This window comes from Eutrigla gurnardus, assembly GCF_963514095.1.
Source record: "Eutrigla gurnardus genome assembly, chromosome: 1".
Classification (NCBI taxonomy): Eukaryota; Metazoa; Chordata; class Actinopteri; order Perciformes; family Triglidae; genus Eutrigla; species Eutrigla gurnardus.
In genome coordinates, this window is record NC_139915.1 from 34,850,573 (window position 1) to 34,871,698 (window position 21,126).

A 21,126-nucleotide genomic window follows, 5' to 3' on the forward strand; every position below is an offset into this window, starting at 1 on the left:
GGACAAAGATCTCCTCTCCATAACATAGATCTCATAGACCATGTCCATCCATTCATCACTGGTGGGGTTCTGCTTTCAACCTGTTGCGGTTCTAACCTGTCACCTTCAGCACCCTGGACAGTTCCTCAGAGGAGCCGCGGAGAGGCCGCAGTTGAGTGCGTCTGCGCTCAGAGCTCATTAGGACCTGATGTGCGTCACCTGGGAGACGCCACTGGGAGAAGGCTACTCTCGCCACACAGAACTCTTTCCCTGCCCTTTCCCCTGATTTTAGAGTTGTTAAAGTATAGGAAATAAAGTGTACATTTTTTTACCTGCAACTTCCACTCCTCTTATATCCACACCTTACATTTGGTGCCGAAACCCGGGAGAAGAAACAAAAAGAATGCATGACAGCTGAAGACGTGGATAATAGGACAAAGCAACAATGTCGAACCTGCAAAGACAAAAGAAACTAAGGGGAGCAATACGGGCCGCTACGACACGACTCTTGGACAAGATTGATCGGGAGGTTGAAAAAGAAGATCCCAGCTCAGATTTGCTGGATGAATATTTGGAGCATCTGACGGCGAGAGAAAGAGCTTTAATGGATAGTGACCATGACATTGAAGCGGAGACAGCAGGGGATGATTTGGAAGATGAGGTTCATTCAGCCTTTGAAGACATGGATCGAATCATGTCAAGAAAGACCCGGATAAAACGCATCCTGAGAAATATGGACGACAATCAGAGCGCAGCTTCAGTGACTTCCCAATATTCAAACAATGAGGTGAGAAGACAAGCAGGCAAGTTGCCAAAATTGGTCATTGAGAAGTTTTCCGGAGATGTTTTTGGAGCCAGTTTGAGACAGCAGTTGACAATAATGCGAGTCAAACCAAGTCTGATAAATGTACATATTTGAAGTCGTTTTTATATGGCACTGCAGCTAATGTAGTTATGGGACTTTCTTTATCAGACCAAAATGATGACAATGCAAAGAAAATGCTTATCAGCCGATTTGGGCGTAAAGATCTCATCATAAATGCACATATGAATAAGCTATTAAATCTGACAGCAGTAAAAAGGGCCTGGGATGTCGCAGCTTTACGCAGGCTATATGATGACATCGAGATACAAGTGTGCAGTTTAGGCTCAATGGGAGTAGTCTCTGACAGTTATGGCAACTTGCTCTGCCCTATTCTCATGAAGATGATACCAGAAGAAATGGCTTTGCAGTTCACCCCTCAAAACGCTAGTGAAAGAGATGATGCAAATAATGACGACACGTTCAGTGTCCAAAGCCTGATGACGTTCTTCCAAAAGGAGGTTGAAAGTCGTGAAAGAACAGCCAATCTCACCCAGAATGTGCACCAACCAGATAAAGAGAAACAATGGGAAAAGTCCTATGTGGAGAAAAGAATACGGTAAAAAAGGAGATCTTACACAGCCTCTACAGCCTCGCTTCACGCTGTCAGCGTCAGAGATGAGCCAAAGTGTATATTCTGTGGAGGAAACCATCAGAGATCTAAGAACTGTACAGAACTGACTCTTGAACTGAGGAGAGAAAAATGAAGAAAAGAAGGCAAGTGTTTTGTGTGTTTAGGCAGCAGACATATAGCGCGTCATTGTAAGACGCAGGGAATTACCTGTGAAGAATGTGGACGAAGACACCACAAAGTAGTCTGTCCTCAATTAGCCAATCAACAAGAAGAACACACAGAAGAGAGACAAGAAAGCACACAGCAAGTTGCCCGAAATCTTACAGCAGATGCAGTGATAGCAAGTGCAGCTCCCAGTAGTTCTATGAGTAGTACAGTTTTACTCCAAACAGCTACCGTTTGGATAGACGCACCCACTCAAAGTCAGGTGGCTGGATGTCTTTTAGATGGAGGGAGCTCACGTAGTTTTATTCCAGAAGACATATCCAGAGCACTTAACCTGCCAATAGTAGGTAAAGAAACACTTCATGTTTTTGTATTTGGCTCCAAAACACCTCAAAGACTGACATGCAAGAAGGTGAAGGTGCGTTTAAGGAACATCAGAAATAATCAGAATATCGAAGTTCAGCTCCTGGAGACGCCCAAGGTGAGCTCTTCAATTATTAAAATGGCAAGTGAAACGATAAGAAATGATTTGGAGTCAAAAGGAATGCCTGTGGCGGATGTTCCCGTGAGAGGAATGGAATCAGAAGAACTGGGAGTCCTAATTGGAGGAGACCAGTACTGGAGAATTGTCACTGGTCAAATGGAAAGGCTGGAAGACGGACTTGTTGCGCTGGAAAGTGTGTTTGGATGGCTTGTGCAAGGAGAGGTCACCACACTGAATCTTGTCACCGAAGCTGTTGACGTTGAACTGCTGCATGTCTGTGTTGAGCAGATCAAACCCTCTCCAACCAGTTGGGCAGGTTTTGGGAACTGGAGTCACTCGGAATAGGTAAGGAAGAATTACATTCCCAGACAGATGAAACAGTTCTGAAAAGATTTGAAGAAACTGTGAAGTTTGTTGACGGCAGATACGAAGTCCGACTGCCCTGGAAAAATGAGCATGTAACTATGTCTTCAAATGATGTTACAGCTAAAAACAGATCTGTTAATCTAATGAGAAGGCTTCAAATTAATCCAACTCTTTTTGATAGATATGACGCTGTCAAGGCCGTAGCCAGGATTTTTCAAATACCGAGGTCAATCCCAACTCAACCCTCAAAACAAAAGTCCTCCTGGCCTGAACTGCCCCCCTGACCCACCCCAAGGTCAAAAAGAAAGAAATAAGCACGAATATAACAGATCAGTGTGGCTAATTACACTTTTATTTTCAGTAATAACTAACATGTTGAACTGCAACGTTCATTTTGTCGTTGATTGAAAAGGAAGAGGTGGAACATCAAGTGATGCTGAACATCTGGTTGTATAAACAGTCATGTAATTCTGACGTTAAGTGGATGAACATGAGGTTTTATATTAAACTGTGTGAGAGAGAAGGTTTTAACTTGATTATCATTAATTAACTGGAATGAAAATTCATGTCTTGAAATTCCTTAACATCTGTATATGGCTGGCCTGGCCTATACTACTGTGTGTGTGTGTGTGTGTGTGTGTGTGTGTGTGTGTGTGTGTGTTCATTTCCAGCAGCAATGAAACATAGAGAAACCACTGTTTTGAGTTTCACAAAAATTTGCACAAAAGGAACAAATAGAACACAGAGTGTCTGTGTCTGAGGGGGGGGGGGGGGGGTGTTATGGAACAGCTGGCTTGTAATCCAGAGGTGGGGATCTTGTTCTTTTTTCTCCTGGGCTTCATTGGAGTGGATTCTCACCACTAACTGTAATGATATAAAGAATACACTAATAAACAGACATAGGCAATGTACATGAACATGTCATCATTATCAATTCAGTGGACACTTAGTCCTTAGTGTCCACTGAAGGACTAAGGATCCCACCTCTGGAGGACTTTCATGGGATCTACCGCCATGGTTCTGTGTACATGCATGAGAGCAAGACCAGACAGCCTCTCATCCCCCATGCCAGATCGAAGCCAGTTTTTGAGTCGGCGTAGAGCTGAGAAAGACCTTTCACAGGAGCAAATGGTGACTGGCAATGTGAGGTACATGCAAAGGATGCACTGAATATTGGGATAACAGCCCATGTCAATGCTCTGCAGTGTCTCCTTTGCTGATTCAGGGAGATGTCCAGTATACATCTTGAAATGATGTTTCCATCTGTGTATTTCTTGCTCTGCAGCATCAGGCTGGGGCAGTTCTCTTTGTACCATGACAGGAGAAGATTTTCTTTGCTGTCGGTCAGCTGTGGCAGGGCATTCGGCACTAGGAGGGCTGCAAGCAGCGCTGGTTCATCGCCTTCAGCAAACCTGGTCTTCAGTTCTCTAGTGACATGGTCGAGGAAAGGAAGAAACAAATTCACTCGATAATGCTCTGCAACTGAATCTGAAGGTGCATTGCTTCTGTGTTTTTGTGTTGTTGTTATGCGTTTCTTAACAGGGGCAACATCAATGGTGCTAGCCATCCGCACTGCTTCTTGATAAATGGAGCTGAATCTCTCCTCACAGCGCAGGCTCTCAATGACCTCAGCCACTTCTCGCCCCTCCTTGTAGGCGCTTAATAGATCCACATTTGGTGACTGCAGCCTTGTTGTCAGTGGCAGTATGTAGCCAAGAACTTTGTGGACTATTACTGCAGTAATGATCGTATCAAACGATTCTATGCTGTTTCGCAGCCTGCTGGCCTTTTCTGAATTAAGGCGTGTTCCATCACTTTCAATTTTTTGCAGTGCCGAGTAAATGGGATGGAGCTTCGAGAGGAAGGCACCCACTGTTTTAATTCTGGACCCCCATCTGGTATCAGACATCAAAGGGATTCCTCCTCTGGCCCCCTCACCTTGCTCCTGCAAAACATGGTCTTGCAGCATGTTTTTCTTTGTAGCCGATGCTGAGAAGAAAACAGCTATTTTCTCAATCGTAGTCATCGTGTTTCTCACGATTGGGACATCACTGCATCCATGGACCACCACAAGATTCAAGGCATGGCTACGGCAGTGAGTAAAAAGGGCTCGTGGTTGAAGCTCCCTTATCTTCTTCTGAACACCACCCAACCTACCGCTCATGGTGCTAGCACCGTCATACCCTTGGCCCCGCAGAAAAGCAATAGGGAGCCCCCACTTCTCTAACTGTGCTAGGATGGCATGAGTGATGGATGCAGCATCCTGCCTGTCAAGTGCACAAAAACCCAGAAAATCCTCTTGTATCTCAAAAACCTCTGATACATAACGGATGCAAATAGATAACTGCTCTGTTCCACCTATATCTGCTGTTTCATCTGCCAAAACTGAGAAGTATTTTGATTGTTTGATTTTCTGAATAATTGTTTCTTGGATCTCTGCCCCACAGCATGCAATCAATTCATTTTGAATTGATGGTGACACATATGTAGCATTCCGAGGTGCTGTCTCAAGGTGTAGTTTAAGTGTGTCATCAAACTTGGGTTTCCAGTTAACAAAGTGCTGGAAGTTGCCATCCTCTTCAAGGGTCTCTCCATTCCAATTGCCACGGAATGCAATATTTCTCTTTCCAAGATTCAGTATTATGTCAAGGATCGAAAGCAAGATGTTACGGTTGGTCTGAACTTTGTCTGAATATGTTTTACTGATTACAGAATGTATGTCTCTCCTTTGTCCTTTACATACATGAAGGAAGTTTTCTGCCAGATCAGAAGCTGCCATATGCCCTGGAGTGTTTCCGTGATTTTGGATGATCCCCCTTTTCTCACCTACAGCATTCTTCCAGTCCTTAAATCCCTCCCTCTGGAATGTGGCATTTGACCCTTTTTGTTTGCCAAACAAAATGCACACACAGCAATATGCTGCATCTTCAGATGGAGAGTATCGCAACCAGGGGTATTTTTTTCCCACTCCACATTGTATCTGAGGAGCCTTTTCCCAAATTGCCTTTGAGGATATTTATATTGGATTCTGCTCCATTTCTTCTGGAGAATGCTCTGCCTATCTTCATCAGAGTAGTGACTCTGGCCTTTGTAAATTGCTGGGTCATGGGCTTGGGATAAGCATGCACCAGGTTCTCCTCCTGACTGAGCATCCTGACTCTGACTGGTGACTTCTCCTGCCCTCTCTCTCTCTTCTCGTCCTGACTGGGAATCCTGACTGGTGACTTCTCCTGCCCTCTCTCTCTCTTCTCCTCCTGACTGGGAATCCTGACTGGTGATTTCTCCTGCCCTCTCTCTCTCTTCTCCTCCTGACTGGGAATCCTGACTGGTGACTTCTCCTGCCCTCTCTCTCTCTTCTCCTCCTGACTGGGAATCCTGACTGGTGACTTCTCCTGCCCTCTCTCTCTCTTCTCCTCCTGACACTGTCCCAATTTCCTCATCCTTCTCTCCTGTCTCCTCCTCTGTTGAATTTTTTTTAGAAACAAGTGTAAGCAACTGAGTCATAGGTCTACCTTAATAACATGTTAGGGCTATATTAAAAAATAAAGTCCAGCACAATATGAATTATCCATCCTAACATAGCAAACTGTTATTTTGACTTATTTTAATCCAGTATGTTGTCATTGTGATTTTAGTATAATTAGTGCTTTATCTTCTGCAAATGGTGAGCCCAAGACAATTCTACACCTTTGGTGGATAATAAAGGTTGATTCTGTTCTATTACAATATATTAGCTGCATCCTAAGGGGACTGCTTTAAGACTGCAAGGGAAGGTTCACCACTACATGCCATGCCACTGTAGGTTTTCCAGACTCAGAGTGAAGAATAAGCTTCTTGTTAACGTTAGCTATGTGTTGTGTGCTTAACCTAGCTAATAATGTCTAAATAAACCATGAAGTTGTAAAGAATGACTCTGTGAACAGTTGTGGGCAGTTTCCTTGTTTCAAAGAGCAGTAATCCACCACTAGCTGCATCTCCTTTCATTAGTTCTGTTACATTGTCAGTGCTGGTTGGCAAGTCTAGCCTAGCCTAGCCTAGCCTAGCATCCATCCATCCATCCATTATCTTCCGCTTATCCGGGACCGGGTCGCGGGGGCAGCTGCCTGAGCAGGGACGCCCAGACTTCCCTCTCCCCAGACACTTCCCCCAGCTCCTCCGGGAGGACCCCAAGGCGTTCCCAGGCCAGCCGGGTGACATAGTCACTCCAGCGTGTCCTGGGTCTTCCTCGGGGTCTCCTCCCGGTGGGGCATGCCTGGAACACCTCCCGAGGGAGGCGTCCAGGGGGCATCCGATGCAGATGCCCGAGCCACCTCAACTGGCTCCTCTCGATGTGGAGGAGCAGCGGCTCTACTCCGAGCTCCCCCCGTGTGACGGAGCTCCTCACCCTATCTCTAAGTGAGCGCCCCGCCACCCTGCGGAGGAAGCTCATTTCGGCCGCTTGTATCCGGGATCTTATTCTTTCGGTCATGACCCAAAGTTCATGACCATAGGTGAGGGTAGGAACGTAGATTGACCGGTAAACCGAGAGCTTCGCCTTTCGGCTCAGCTCTCTCTTTACCACGACGGACCGATACAGCGACCGCATTACTGCAGCCGCTGCACCGATCCGCCTGTCAATCTCACGCTCCATCCTTCCCTCACTCGTGAACAAGACCCCAAGATACTTAAACTCCTCCACTTGAGGCAGGAACTCCCCCCCGACCTGGAGGGAGCAAGCCACCTTTTTCCGGTCGAGAACCATGGCCTCAGATTTGGAGGTGCTAATCCTCATCCCGGCTGCTTCACACTCGGCTGCAAACCGCCCCAGGACATGCTGGAGGTCCTGGCTCGAAGGAGCCAACAAGACCACATCGTCCGCAAAAAGCAGGGATGAAATCCAGTGGCTCCCGAACCAGATCCCCTCCGGCCCACGGCTGCGCCTAGAAATCCTGTCCATAAAAATAATGAACAGGACCGGTGACAAAGGGCAGCCCTGCCGGAGTCCAACATGCACCTGGAACAGGTCTGACTTACTGCCGGCAATGCGAACCAAGCTCCTGCCCCGGTCATACAGGGACCGAACAGCCCTTAGCAGAGGGCCCCCGACCCCGTACTCCCGAAGTACCTCCCACAGAATATCACGAGGGACACGGTCGAATGCCTTCTCCAAGTCCACAAAACACATGTGGACTGGTTGGGCAAACTCCCATGAACCCTCGAGCACCCTGCGGAGGGTATAGAGCTGGTCCAGTGTTCCACGGCCAGGACGAAAACCGCATTGTTCCTCCTGAATCCGAGGTTCGACTATCGGCCGAATTCTCCTCTCCAGCACCCTGGAATAGACTTTCCCGGGGAGGCTGAGAAGTGTGATCCCCCGATAGTTGGAACACACCCTCCGGTCCCCCTTTTTGAATAGAGGGACCACCACCCCGGTCTGCCAGTCCAGAGGTACTGTCCCCGACCGCCACGCGATGTTGCAGAGACGTGTCAACCAAGACAGCCCCACAACATCCAGAGACTTGAGGTACTCAGGGCGGATCTCATCCACCCCCGGTGCCTTGCCACCGGGGAGCTTCTTAACTACCTCGGTGACTTCAGCCCGGGTAATGGGTGGATGAGCCTCTGAGTCTCCAGCCTCTGCTTCCCCAATGGGAGACGTGACAGAGGGGTTGAGGAGATCCTCGAAGTATTCCTTCCACCGCCCGACGATATCCCCAGTCGAAGTCAGCAGCTCCCCACCTCCACCGTAAACAGTGTTGGTGGAGGGCTGCTTCCCCTTCCTAAGGCGCCGGATGGTTTGCCAGAATTTCCTCGAGGCTGACCGATAGTCCTCCTCCATGGCCTCCCCGAACTCTTCCCAGACCCGAACCTTTGCTTCAGCGACCGTCCGTGCTGCAGCACGCTTGGCCTGCCGGTACCCGTCAGCTGCCTCGGGAGTCCCCCGAGCCAACCAGGCTCGGTAGGACTCCTTCTTCAGCTTGACAGCATCCCTTACTTCCGGTGTCCACCACCGGGTTCGGGGATTGCCGCCACGACAGGCACCGGAGACCTTACGGCCACAGCTTCGAACAGCCGCGTCAACAATGGAAGCAGAGAACAAGGTCCATTCGGACTCAATGTCCCCAGCCTCCCTCGGGATCTGGTCAAAGCTCTCCCGGAGGTGGGAGTTGAAGACCTCCCTGACAGAGGGTTCCACCAGACGTTCCCAGCAGACCCTCACAACGCGTTTAGGTCTGCCAAGTCTGTCCAGCTTCCTCCCCTGCCAGCGGATCCAACTCACCACCAGGTGGTGATCAGTTGACAGCTCAGCCCCTCTCTTCACCCGAGTGTCCAAAACATACGGCCGGAGGTCAGATGACACAACCACGAAGTCGATCATTGACCTCCGGCCTAGGGTGTCCTGGTGCCATGTGCACTGATGGACACCCTTATGTTTGAACATGGTGTTCGTTATGGACAAACCGTGTCCAGCACAGAAGTCCAATAACAGAACCCCACTCGGGTTCTGATCGGGGAGGCCGTTCCTCCCAATCACGCCCCTCCAGGTAACACTGTCGTTGCCCACGTGAGCGTTGAAGTCCCCCAGTAAAACAATGGAGTCCCCGGTTGGAGCACTCTCAAGTACCCCTCCCAAGGACTCCAAGAAGGCCGGGTACTCTGCACTGCCGTTTGGCCCGTAGGCCGAAACAACAGTGAGAGACCTATCCCCGACCCGAAGGCGCAGGGAAACGACCCTCTCGTTCACCGGGGAAAACTCCAACACATGGCGGCCCGAGCTGGGGGGCTATAAGCAAGCCCACACCAGCTCGGCGCCTTTCACCGTGGGCAACTCCAGAGTAGAAGAGAGTCCAGCCTAGCCTAGCATTTCCAGCCAATTGCACCTGTTGCCTTTTGACACATTTCCCTCACTCTAATATTATTGTACTTAAATCCTCACCTTCCTTCTTCTTTTCCTGCCTTTCTGTTGGCTTTCCTGCTGCTCCAAATGATAATGTAGATTGTTTAAACCTTTTACCAGAGACAAATGGTAAACGTGACGAGTCTTTGCTTCGACGCATTTTGGTGCCACTGACACTGGGCTGCTGGGCACATTCAGTCGTGTGTGTGTGTGTGTGTGTGTGTGTGTGTGTGTGTGTGTGTGTAGAGAGAGAGAGTGGATTGGGAAGGGGGGGAGTGGCCTCCTTGGCTTTACATCCCTGCACTGCTCTACCAGTTGCTTATCACCATAAGAACCCTGTTTCAATAAAAAAAAAAATGTAGTCTATATGCTGCATTTTATTTGAACTCGATTTATATTTGAGAAAGTAAAAGTATAGAATACAGTTATTTAAGATTCTGTGTGGTGTTTTTAATCATAATTTAAAAAATAATAATAATTAGGCTAGTTAAAAAATATATTATTATCAGTCATTTTTTTTTAAATGACTAGACATTTCAGGCGACCCCATTTGAATTCCAGGCGGCCCCACTTGGGGCCTCGACCCCAAGGTTGAGAAACACTTGGTTTTACATCCCTGCACTGCTCTGCAGTTGCTTATCACCCTGTTTCAATAATTCCCAACCACAAACCAATGAAATAGTGTTAAGTTGGGATATGTTTGGGTATAGTAAATTTAATTAATTGTTGACAGATGTAAATGAGTTGTTAGATATTTTGTATCGTCCTATTCATGTTCCTACGTGTGTGTCATAGACCCTGTTCCCCTGGCCTGTGATTGGTTCAGTAGCCTAGTAGTTGTGATTGTTTGGTCGCTGTCATGGTGATGAAGCCGGCTAGTTAAGAAAGTAAAGACTGAAAAGTACGTCTCCGTTTCTCCGTTTGATTGTCCTGTGTACCTGGCTGAGCATCAAGAAGACATACCACCACAACGAACCCGGAATTCACAGAAGAATCTTTTATTTTAAATCACATCAAACAGTCGCACCAATCAATTGTAAAGTGTCTGCATGGAGCGGACCTGCTGACAGAATGTGCAGCTGACAGTGACGATTTCCTCATCGCTAAACCTGTGCCACCATCTGATCTGATCCTCCCTCGTTCGTGAGGACGGGTCTCCTGGACATTCTTTGTGCTTTTCCTATCTTCATTTCTAACCGGCTCCTTTTTAGTTTTTTATCGGTGCCTGATCTGGCGCGTGCGCGCTCGCCCCCGGTCGGCATAAAAAAATGAATGTTAAAAACAATATCTCGTGAGAAAAAAATAGACTTGTCGCGAAGACAATGAAATGGAAACATTGTAATAATACCTGCGACCACGCTCTATAACAGCTGTAAAAGCTGTACCGCTATACTTATTTTCCCTTGGTTATGGAAGGAAAAAAAAGTCAACTTTTAAAAATTGGAAAGTGAAATCAGTGAAAAAAAAATGGCGAGGACATGACCTCGTGTCCTCAATGGTAGCTACGGCCTTGCGCTGGAACATGCAGACCAGCCAACAACTAGTCTTCTGACTCAAGTTTGAATATATGTCGTCTGAAGCTGATAAATCAAGCGTAGCGTTAGTTCTGGCAGGCCACGACGTCAAGCTCTAAATCAGCAGCAACAGCGTAGCTGTCAAAACCGAGGAGATCAGCTGACGGCTCAGCTGACTCCCCGTACCCGCTTCCTATTGGGAAATTGCATTCAGAGCGCGCTATTTAAACCGCTCTAGCCTGACCTCCCTCATTGCTTCCTCTGCCGGCTTTTTCAGACGAGCTCCCGTTCGAAGAGAATTCGCTATTCACGTTCGTACTCACCCTGCCGCTGCTGATGTCGTCGCTCTCCGTCCATGTCGAGGACCCGCGGCAATATGACGGTACGGAGCCTCAGCAAACCCCGAAACAGAGGAAGCCGACGAATCTACGACGATGAGAGGGCTCCATCTCTCCGTCGACGCTCTCGCCCGGCAGGCAAGGTAACGCCACAGATGTCCCATCGCTCGATGACTGGCCGATTCCAAAACCGCTGGAGTTTCTGTTTGCCAACGATGTTACCGCTCCGGTCGGAGCGTCACACCAGGAACTGTTAGCTTTATTTTAAATTTCGTTGGGTCTCAACCTCCACCCGCCGATCAGCTCCTGCCCCCGCTCCTCGGAAGCTTCAGCAAACGCAAACACAGCTCCCGGAACTCAGCATTCGCTCCGACTCCAGCTGCTGCCCCGCCGGCCAAAGAGCTAGAGCCCCGACTCCAGCAGTCGCCTCTGCAGCTCCGGGAAACGACGCCATCATGTCTTCCACCCAGTCATCCATTTCCAGCATGAATTCCAGGATCCAAAGCTTAGAGGCCGCTACCGCTTCACCTTCCAGCTCTTCCCTCCAGGCCGCCGTGTTTACATCCCGGGAACCTGCCGCTTCCTCCTCGACGCGGGCCGAAGACGTCACTCCGACACCCCCTGACTGCGTCTCTATCCCGCGCAGAACTCTGGGAAGTGCAGTCCCAACCTCCACCGGCGTCCCATTCTACCCTCCCGCTGCTGCCATCTCTGGCAACCTGAGAAGCCAGATCCCCGCAGTCGCAGGTAATGATGTCGATCTAGTCAAATCCTGCTGCGCTCTGATTTCAGTAGGGGAATTCTACCCGATGTACCTAACGCATTGTATGTGGGTTGAAGCGATGCATGATGGCTGGAATTTGTTTTGCTAGCAGCTGACTACAAATACGTCACAGGGTCGCGGCCATATCACGTGACCTAAAACATCGCGTTAATAGTTTTCAAGAGCCGCTTCTCGCAGCGCTAAGCAGCGCGGTCTGCGACGGCTACAACCGGCTTGCCCACACCTCCGCTACAGCGGAATGGTTCTCATTGGTTAAAAGCTCAATGACGTGTGTTCAGGTCCGCACTCGGCGGCCACCTTGTGGTGAAATGCTTTGCCTTTATTTTGGTCCTAATCTCATGGCTTGATCTTAAGTCTGTGCATTGTGTTGTGAGCAGGCCTATTTATATTATGTGAGGTCCAGTTAATTCAAACATAGGATGATAATACAAATATATAAAAAAAAAAAAAAAACACACACACACGTCGCCTGCGTGTGCGTGTACATGTGTGTGTGTATATATGCGTATATATATGTGTATATATAGCCTATATAGCAGGGGTACTCAAATACAAATCCTCAGGGCCACAAAGATGTTTTTCAATGACTCAAAGGTCCATTTATTGAGGTCGGTCAGGCCACATGTGATATACTGTATTAAGTGCATTTATTTTTGTTGTTCTTACCTCTGAATTTTGAGGATATGTTTCTTCAAAATTTGTATGCTTTGTCTCATAATGCCGCTTCAAATTGGAAATCTCACCACAGATAGTCTCCTGGCATATTAAGCACATGGGTCTTGTGCTGGTTGGAGGAAGAATGAATGCAAACTTTTCAGTCCATTCTTCTTTAAATTGGCGATTTTCACTGTCCACCTTTCTTTAGGCAGAGAACTTGGAACACGCCATTTCCATGTAATCTTTTCCCGTCTATGCTATCTATCCATGCTCCTACTGGCAAAGTGGCAATATGCGAACCGCTTCAAAAACGAAAGTGAAACTAAAAATGCTCGCAGCGCGACCCAATAACAGGCTGTCTGTGTATCGTTGGCATGGAGACAAGTCCCGATACACGTGTTGACCCAACCAAAACACATACTGAAAAAATAATCGTTCTGGGGCCACAAATAGGTGTACCGCTGCATATAACCTATCGCTTGAGTCACGTTGACTCTGCTGTCAGACTCGACGGCGTTCGGCCACAGTCTCTTAGAGCCCGCCCCCTCAGACACCTGCAGCTCTCGTCGGTGTGATAAATCAAGTCAAGCCAAGACCTCCTGAACAAGCGTAATGATAAGTGTGTGGTAGATTGTGGTGATGTGTCCATGATGTTGATACGGAAGATAGCCTAATGATCCTAGACCTGGAAAGACTCTGACACTAGCAGGATTCTCCGTTGTTATGGCGTATACAGAGATGTAATCTGGGAAGTCTATCCATCCCGTCCAGCCGAACTGGATCTTTCCATCATTGCCGATCTTGCCATGTCATACGGGGGAACTCTGTTCTATGAATACCACAAATCATTCTCTGCCAGGGCTGCCATGTTCATTCAGAGGTTAACCAAAGACTGGACTGGTCTGTGGTCGACCTGGCTCTAATCAGCAGGCACTGCACTGGCCGCTAAGCTCCTTCTTGCACCATTCGCAGTTCTTTCTCACACCATGCAAGCTGTGTCCCAAACCCGTGGCTATAGCCTAGTCCATCCGCCGGCAGGCCCAAAAGCAGATGAGGATAAGGTGAGATCTTTGGACTCCAATGTTCCACAAATCCATAAAAACGTATGCAATTTGTCAACTGTAACTAATTAACAGATTTATAAGACACCTTACTTGGGCATCCTTGCTGGGGATCTTCATCATCTAGCAGCTCACATTCCAGGCCGCATATGCTTTTTGGTTCACTGTTCTGAGTCCCGCAAATGCAGCCGTCCTCCATCAAAGGCCTCCTCGCAGGTGTCCAGTTCCACCTGCGCTGCTCGGATCCATCCGCAACAGCTTGCTAGAGAATCCATCCATTAAGCTCCTGCTAAACGGCTTCAAGAGAGGAACCCAAGGCAAGAAATTCGTCTCCCTTTCACCACACTCCACTTTGCACAAATTAATCACCCACCATGGAACGGGTGCTTTGGCTCATAGGCTCACTGTTAGGAACAGCCTTATGGGTTTTAATAGAGTTACTCGGATCAGATATCAGCTCCGATATCGACTAATTAGCTGGACATCGGATGAATGAGGCCGATCCAGCATTCCGATCCAGCCATTTCATTTTTATTAACATCCTACACAGCAATACAGTGACAGCGATCTAATCACTTCAATTCTGTTTGCTATGCTGGTTACGTCATCACGCAGAGCACGCTGGCAGCCAGTGATGAGTACACAGAGCAACACGGAGCAAGCGCCGGTTCATTAAGCCTTTGTCCGTCGGGTTTCAGGCAGCTACTACATTTCATGTTACATTTTAAAATATCTACAGTGCACTTTACATGGTACAAGTGTTATTTATCTCTTTTGCTGCTAACGTACACTTTATTCGTTAATAACAGTCCACAGTCATTACCTTTTGTGTTCCTGAAACATTCCAAAACTGATAGAAACAGAAGCGGAATATCTGTTCCTAATTCCCAAACTAACTCTGTTTTTGTCCATTGTCTTCCATGGCCCGCTATCTGGGAGCCGTGCTCCAGCCAGCCCACAGGAGCCGCTGTTCATCACGGAGGGAGGAGAACCCCTGTCACAAGCCTGGTTCACCTCTTGCCTCCGCCTCCTCTGCAATTCTGCGGCCTCTCTCCAGAACGCTGCATGGCTCATTCGTTCCGCTTTGGAGCAGCAACCACAGCAGCAATGTGCCCAACCTAAAAGCCATGGGCAGGTGGTCCTCACCTGCTTATGAACGTTATCTGCGCCATCCTAGATGCTCAAGCCATGAGCCAAATATTGGATGTACATAAGTATAATCAAAATATTATTATTCACCAAGCCGAGGGGTAACTGATCGGCCTATCTCCTATTTAAATAGGCTACATTTATTTTTAACTCAGCCTCCTGACATCTCTTGTAGCAAGAGGGTCAGGGAATTGCCGTCGTGGTCGTTTTGGGGGTCTTTTCTTTGCTGCTGCGCTCCCGGCCTGGCTGTGCCTGCTGCCACGGACTACTACTTGATACATGCTTCTGTTAATGCCACCACTACTGTTAATGCTACTACTACCATACTACCAACACCAAATGCAGTTGGAACCCAAGGGCCTGGGCTGCACGAGATTTCTGCCTAAAAGCCTATTAAGGCAGTTTTTTCTCGCCACTGTCGCTGTAACGCTTGCCCCTGGGTGATGTTGGGACTTTGAAATTGTGGTGACTCTTGAAATTTTGAGTGTATTCTAGTCCTGCTCAATATTAAGTGTCCGGAGATGACCTCTGTTGTTTGACAATACAAAATTGAATTGAATTTATCGTGTAAGGTGACATGGGGTGTTTGAAAGGCGCCAACAAATATATGTATTATTATCATATTATTATTATTACTATTATTATTATTAATATATTATGCCGTTCATGATAACTCATGAAGGGCAGGAAGGTGCTCTTCCTGCCTCAGGCTTTCCACGCAAGCGTGTGGAAGAGCAGATAGGATACGTTTTTCTTTGCTGCTACGCTCCCTGCTCATGCCGTTCATGATGGCTCATGAAGGGCAGGAAGGTGCTCTTCCTGCCTCAGGCTTTCCACGCAAGCGCGTGGAAGAGCAGATAGGATACGTCTGTCTCCTCTTTATTCATCTAGCTGAGGGGCAACGGATCTACTAATCTCCTACCTAAATAGGCTACATTTATTTGAACTCAGATAGCCCCCTGACATCTCTCGTAGAAAGAGGGTCAGGGAAATTGCCGGTGTGGTCGTTTTGGGGGTTTTTCTTGCTGCTACGCTCCCTGCTTATGCCGTTCATGAGGGCTCATGAAGGGCAGGAAGGTGCTCTTCCTGCCTCAGGCTTTCCACGCAAGCGCGTGGAAGAGCAGGGAGTCCCAGAACAGTACCATACCGCCAAATGAAACTTGTGCAAATAAATAAAGATTCTTTTTGACAAAGTGGTCCTGACTGAAATCAAGCGTAGCGTTAGTTCTGGCAGGCCACGACGTCAAGCTCTAAATCAGCAGCAACAGCGTAGCTGTCAAAACCGAGGAGATCAGCTGACGGCTCAGCTGACTCCCCGTACCCGCTTCCTATTGGGAAATTGCATTCAGAGCGCGCTATTTAAACCGCTCTAGCCTGACCTCCCTCATTGCTTCCTCTGCCGGCTTTTTCAACCCACCTCCACCCCAGCTCCTCCTGTCATCTGTTATGTACCTTACCATTGTTCTTGTTGGTCTGCTCTGTCTGGGGTTTTTCTTGCTGCTACGCTCCCTGCTTATGCCGTTCATGAGGGCTCATGAAGGGCAGGAAGGTGCTCTTCCTGCCTCAGGCTTTCCACGCAAGCGCGTGGAAGAGCAGGGAGTCCCAGAACAGTACCATACCGCCAAATGAAACTTGTGCAAATAAATAAAGATTCTTTTGACAAAGTGGTCCTGACTGAAATAAAGGTTTGGTTTATTTTCTGTGCTGTTTGTCAAACAGTGACTTTGAACTACTGGACCCATACTGCAGCAGAGATCTCCAGAGGGGAGGAGAAGTGGGAACAGAAAGAGGACTGAGGTCCAATTCATGGTTACATAATAGCCCCTTTTAGATGGACCAGGTGGCACATTTGCAGCAAGGTAAAGGCTGCAATCTGCCGCCTTGTCTATCTAAAAGGGAGGTGTAATATTCCTTCTTTTCCAAAAAGCTCCCACTTGGCTGCCATTGAAGTTGGCATAAACATGTGATGTGACGTGAAGCACGGCAATAAGTGTACCCTCCGAGGCATCAAATTGGCTGTCCAAAACAGACCCCAGTATACCGCCGTCTGTTTATATCCGTGGACCTAACCACAAAAACGACGGCAGAACTGGCAGCTGGCTGCCCAGTATAACAACGGCAAATGACCCAACACACTGGACACCCAGTCGCTTGGACACAGTCATGGGACCTTTGAAGTTCTGTCGGGTTAACCGTGTCGCTATGCAATTCATTGCCACAACAGTAGGGAGCGCGGTAATGTGGTAGGTGGACCCTTACAATAGTATCTGGCTAGCACCACGGAGCCCTCTGCACTCTGCGTCAATGTGTAACCCTGAATTGGGCTTAAGACCCCATCAGAGCTGAAGTGGACTAGCCAGTGATCTGAGTCCTCTTTAAGTGAACTCATTATGTGAACACAAGGGGGCCAGAGTTAATTTCTTCAGTCCGCTTCACGGCCCATTTTAAGAGGACTGAGTTTGGTTAATTATGCAGTTTTCACTTGGAACAAAATGACTGCAGTTTGGCCAACACCACATAAAATTAACCAAATAAACCAAATGACAAATTAGCAAATGTATAGGGCAAAGCTGGCTACAATGTTAGCTTCATATGTCATACGGCCAAACGTGAGCTAGAAGACTACCTTTAGGCTGGCGTGTACTACATGTTCTCATGTGGTCTCAGTTCGGTTCACTTCAAGAGGGGTCTGAGTTTGCTTGGAGTGTTCCTTATGCCAAAAATTCACTGCTCTCAGTTCACTTTGAGGGCTGAAAGGGTCCATGTGTGAACACACTAAGACTGTGTGTGCAGCTATGTTATATAATAACAAGTATTAATGTACAGTATATGGCAAAGTAAATGTGTAAGTAATACTCCATCATCATCTTTAAGTAAAACCACAGATACATCAATTCATAGGGCGTATTCTAGTGTATGGATGAATGAATGAATGAATGAATGCGTATGAGGGCTGTCACTTTTTCAAAAAATCAAGTTCAAACTAATTTGAAATGACACGCAATTTATTCAAATTGTTTTGTTTTTGCTTTGTTAGTTACTTTTCCATCTCCACTATAGAACCCAACATACTTCCATACACTTAGTCTCAGATGCTTTGGTGTCGTGATTGACCGCTCAGGACGGCTTTGATGACTAGTGTCTTCCATTTTCGTAGCAAACAACAGTTGAATTGATAGGTCAAGTGTTAATAGGGCGTGCAATAGGTCAAGCTTATTTAGAGTGCTCTCTGCTGGATCACAAGGTGAACTACTTCAAACGGTCTGTTGTGCTTATAGACTGTACATTTTGAATTAGAACAGGTCATTACATTCCAATAAGAAATTCCCCTCCCCACATTTGAACGAATATTCAAATTTCATATAAAAAGTGACAGCCCTAATACGTATTACATTTACAGAATAAGCCAGCACTTACCATGAAGGCAAGGGCAGCCAGCGCACCTTGACCTCTGCCTTCCCCTGCAGACACACACACACACACACACACACACACACACACACAAACACACACGCACACACACACACACGCACACACACACACACACACACACACACACACACACACAAACACACACACACACACACACACACACACAAACACACACACACACACACACACACACACACAAACACACACACACACACACACACACAAACACACACACGCACACACACACACACAGTTTAGTGAAGTTACTTTACAGTTTTTTACGATTGAATAAACACAATTTTGATTGTTTTGTTTTGTTTAGCAAAACCCAACACACGAATAGCACAACCACATACCCAATTAGCAAAACACCTTAACTCCTTTGCAAAATGAACCACTCTTGTAAAAACTATACACCAACTTATCAAAACCATATTTTTTTACCATATGAAACACACACGTTGCATATGACTTAACTCTGTTTGCACCAGTTACACTCTGCTGTTGAAAACCTTAAACACTTTCGGCTAATTCTGCTTCTAAGTGCATATGTAATGGTTAAAAAAAGTGTTTAAAAGTGCTGTTAAAAAATGCTAAAAGGTTTTAAAACTTATGTGGCTTTGCTAAAAACAGTAAGAAAAAGAATGCTTTAATTCATGAAAGTACATGGTTAAAAACATAACATCATAAGTAATGATAAAGGTTTAAAAAAGTGGATTAAGGTGAAATTCATTGTGATCTGCTGATCGAGTGATCTGTTATCTGCTACTCTGGTCTTCTAGTCAAACAAGCAGAGTGATAAGCTAAAAGGGATATCTATGTTTAAAACGTAACTAATTCCTTATTCTATTTTAGAAAAGCTCTCTGATTAATGTTTCATATTGTTTCTAAAGTGTTTCTTCTTATAAGTTATTTCTTGAAAGCTAATCCTCAAATCACCTCTGGTGTTCGGGTTTCGATTGCTTGTGTCTGAGCTAAGACGGTAGAGGGGAAGACGGTGTTTTCACACGTCCATTACAACACTGGACGTGACTGAAGCAACATCGTGTCTGTGTTTTTCATTTATTATTCCCCTTTACAGGGGCGTAACATTTTCTGGAGGCACCGCTGGGATTGGGTGAGACGAGGTTCGACTTCTGCCAGCAACGGACGTCTCCAGCTCTCATTCAGTCCCCTTCAACTTACCCAGGCCGGCAGCATCAAGTGGCTTATACGGTGGTGGTTTGAACGTCTACAACAAAGAGCACAAGCAATCTGAGGTGAACTTAAAGTACCAGGAGCGCTGTTGCTGAGGTTTAGCACACAAATTACTACTGCTACAGAGCACTGAGTTGTTGCCACAAGGACAATGGAGTCAATTGAGATAGAGACACTACAGATGGAAATACTTGAACATTTGTGTACACTGCCAGCAGACAAGCTAAAGAAAATATGTGACTTCCTCACTATTGCTGGAGAAAAGTTTGAGCATGTGGCAGGAAAGAACAGAGCATCATTAGTAACAATGATAAGTAATCACCTGCAGAGAGAGGAGTTACAAGAACTCGAAGATATGGGAATGTCAGAGCTCCTATTCTTAAACGACAAGGTAACTGAGCTCCATGCTGAGGTAGCTATGACTGAGCACTTCACTAAGTTTCAAGCACAATCAAATGAAGATAAAAATGGACAAGACAACACAGGGGTCACTATACCACAAGAAAGCAGACTGCCTCCGTTAGAGCCACTGCCTTTTACAGGGAGTGCTTATAGCGGAAGTGAACACAAGGCTCAGGTCACCACAGTCATCCACACGACGCCAGTCTCAGGTACAGGTCCAGGTCAGGCCCCTCCCCCCTGGCACAAAGAGTTTAAAATATCGGGACAGATCGGAGAACCAGGACAAAAAGATCGCCTCACATTTTCCAGCTTAGCACGGCAGATTGAGCATGGCCTCCTAAAGGTCTTTCCTGAGACTGAGATTGTTGATGCCGTCATAAGAGCCATTGTTCCAGGGATGCAGTTACGCAGTTACTTAGAGGGGAAAAGTGACCTCAAACTACCAACACTTAGGAGGATTCTTCGTTGTCATTACCAAGAAAAGAGCGCAACAGAATTATATAAACAGCTGTCATCAGAAGTTCAGGGCACAAAAGAGACGCCTCAAAACTTCCTCATCCGTGCTCTAGATCTAAGGCAGAAGATTCTGTTTGCCTCACAAGAGTCAGAGTCAGGCCTAAGATATGATCCAGTGCTAGTACAGAACATGTTTCTTCACTCAGTGATGACTGGCTTGCAGAATGATAATATCAAACGAGATCTACAGCCATACCTGGAAAGAGCTGGTGTTTCTGATGAACTCCTGTTTGAAAAACTGAACACAGCATGTGCTTATGAAAGTGAGAGGCAAGAAAAGAGGAAAATGACAACACCACAGCGGCCTGTAGCCGTCCACTCTGCTCAGTCTGACCACACCCCTGCTGAAAAGAAGGAGAAAACGAGTCAGGCGGGTCACAGTAAGAATCAAATTGATATTCTCTCAGAACTGCAAGAAATGAAAGCTAACATGTCTCTCTTAAAGGACCTTAAAGCTGAAGTTGCTTCCATCAAAGAGTCGATGCAGCAGCCCTCTTACCCACCAAGGCAGCAACCAGACCCAGTATTACCACCAGACTGCACTCCTCACCAGCTAGCACCAGTCCACCACGGCCCGCCGCAGAGACACTGGGCTGCTCCTGCCCCTGCAACACAACATGGCTATCTTCAGCCCCACCAAAGGTTCGCCAACCAACGCCCTTTCCCCACACCTGCACCACGCCGTAGAAGGAGATGTTATGCTTGCGAGCAGGAAAATGTAGAAGACTGTAGTCACTGCTTCAGATGCGGCAGTAATGAACATTTCGCA

General features: G+C 47.0%; 1 protein-coding gene across 1 annotated transcript in view; it reads left to right on the forward strand.

The window, feature by feature from the left end:
- LOC311015324 (uncharacterized protein) overlaps positions 1–21,126 on the forward strand; it is a gene marked incomplete at its 3' end in the record, with an annotated part of 558,532 nt that overhangs the window by 285,958 nt on the left and 251,448 nt on the right. The gene's annotated exons all lie outside the window — the stretch shown is intronic.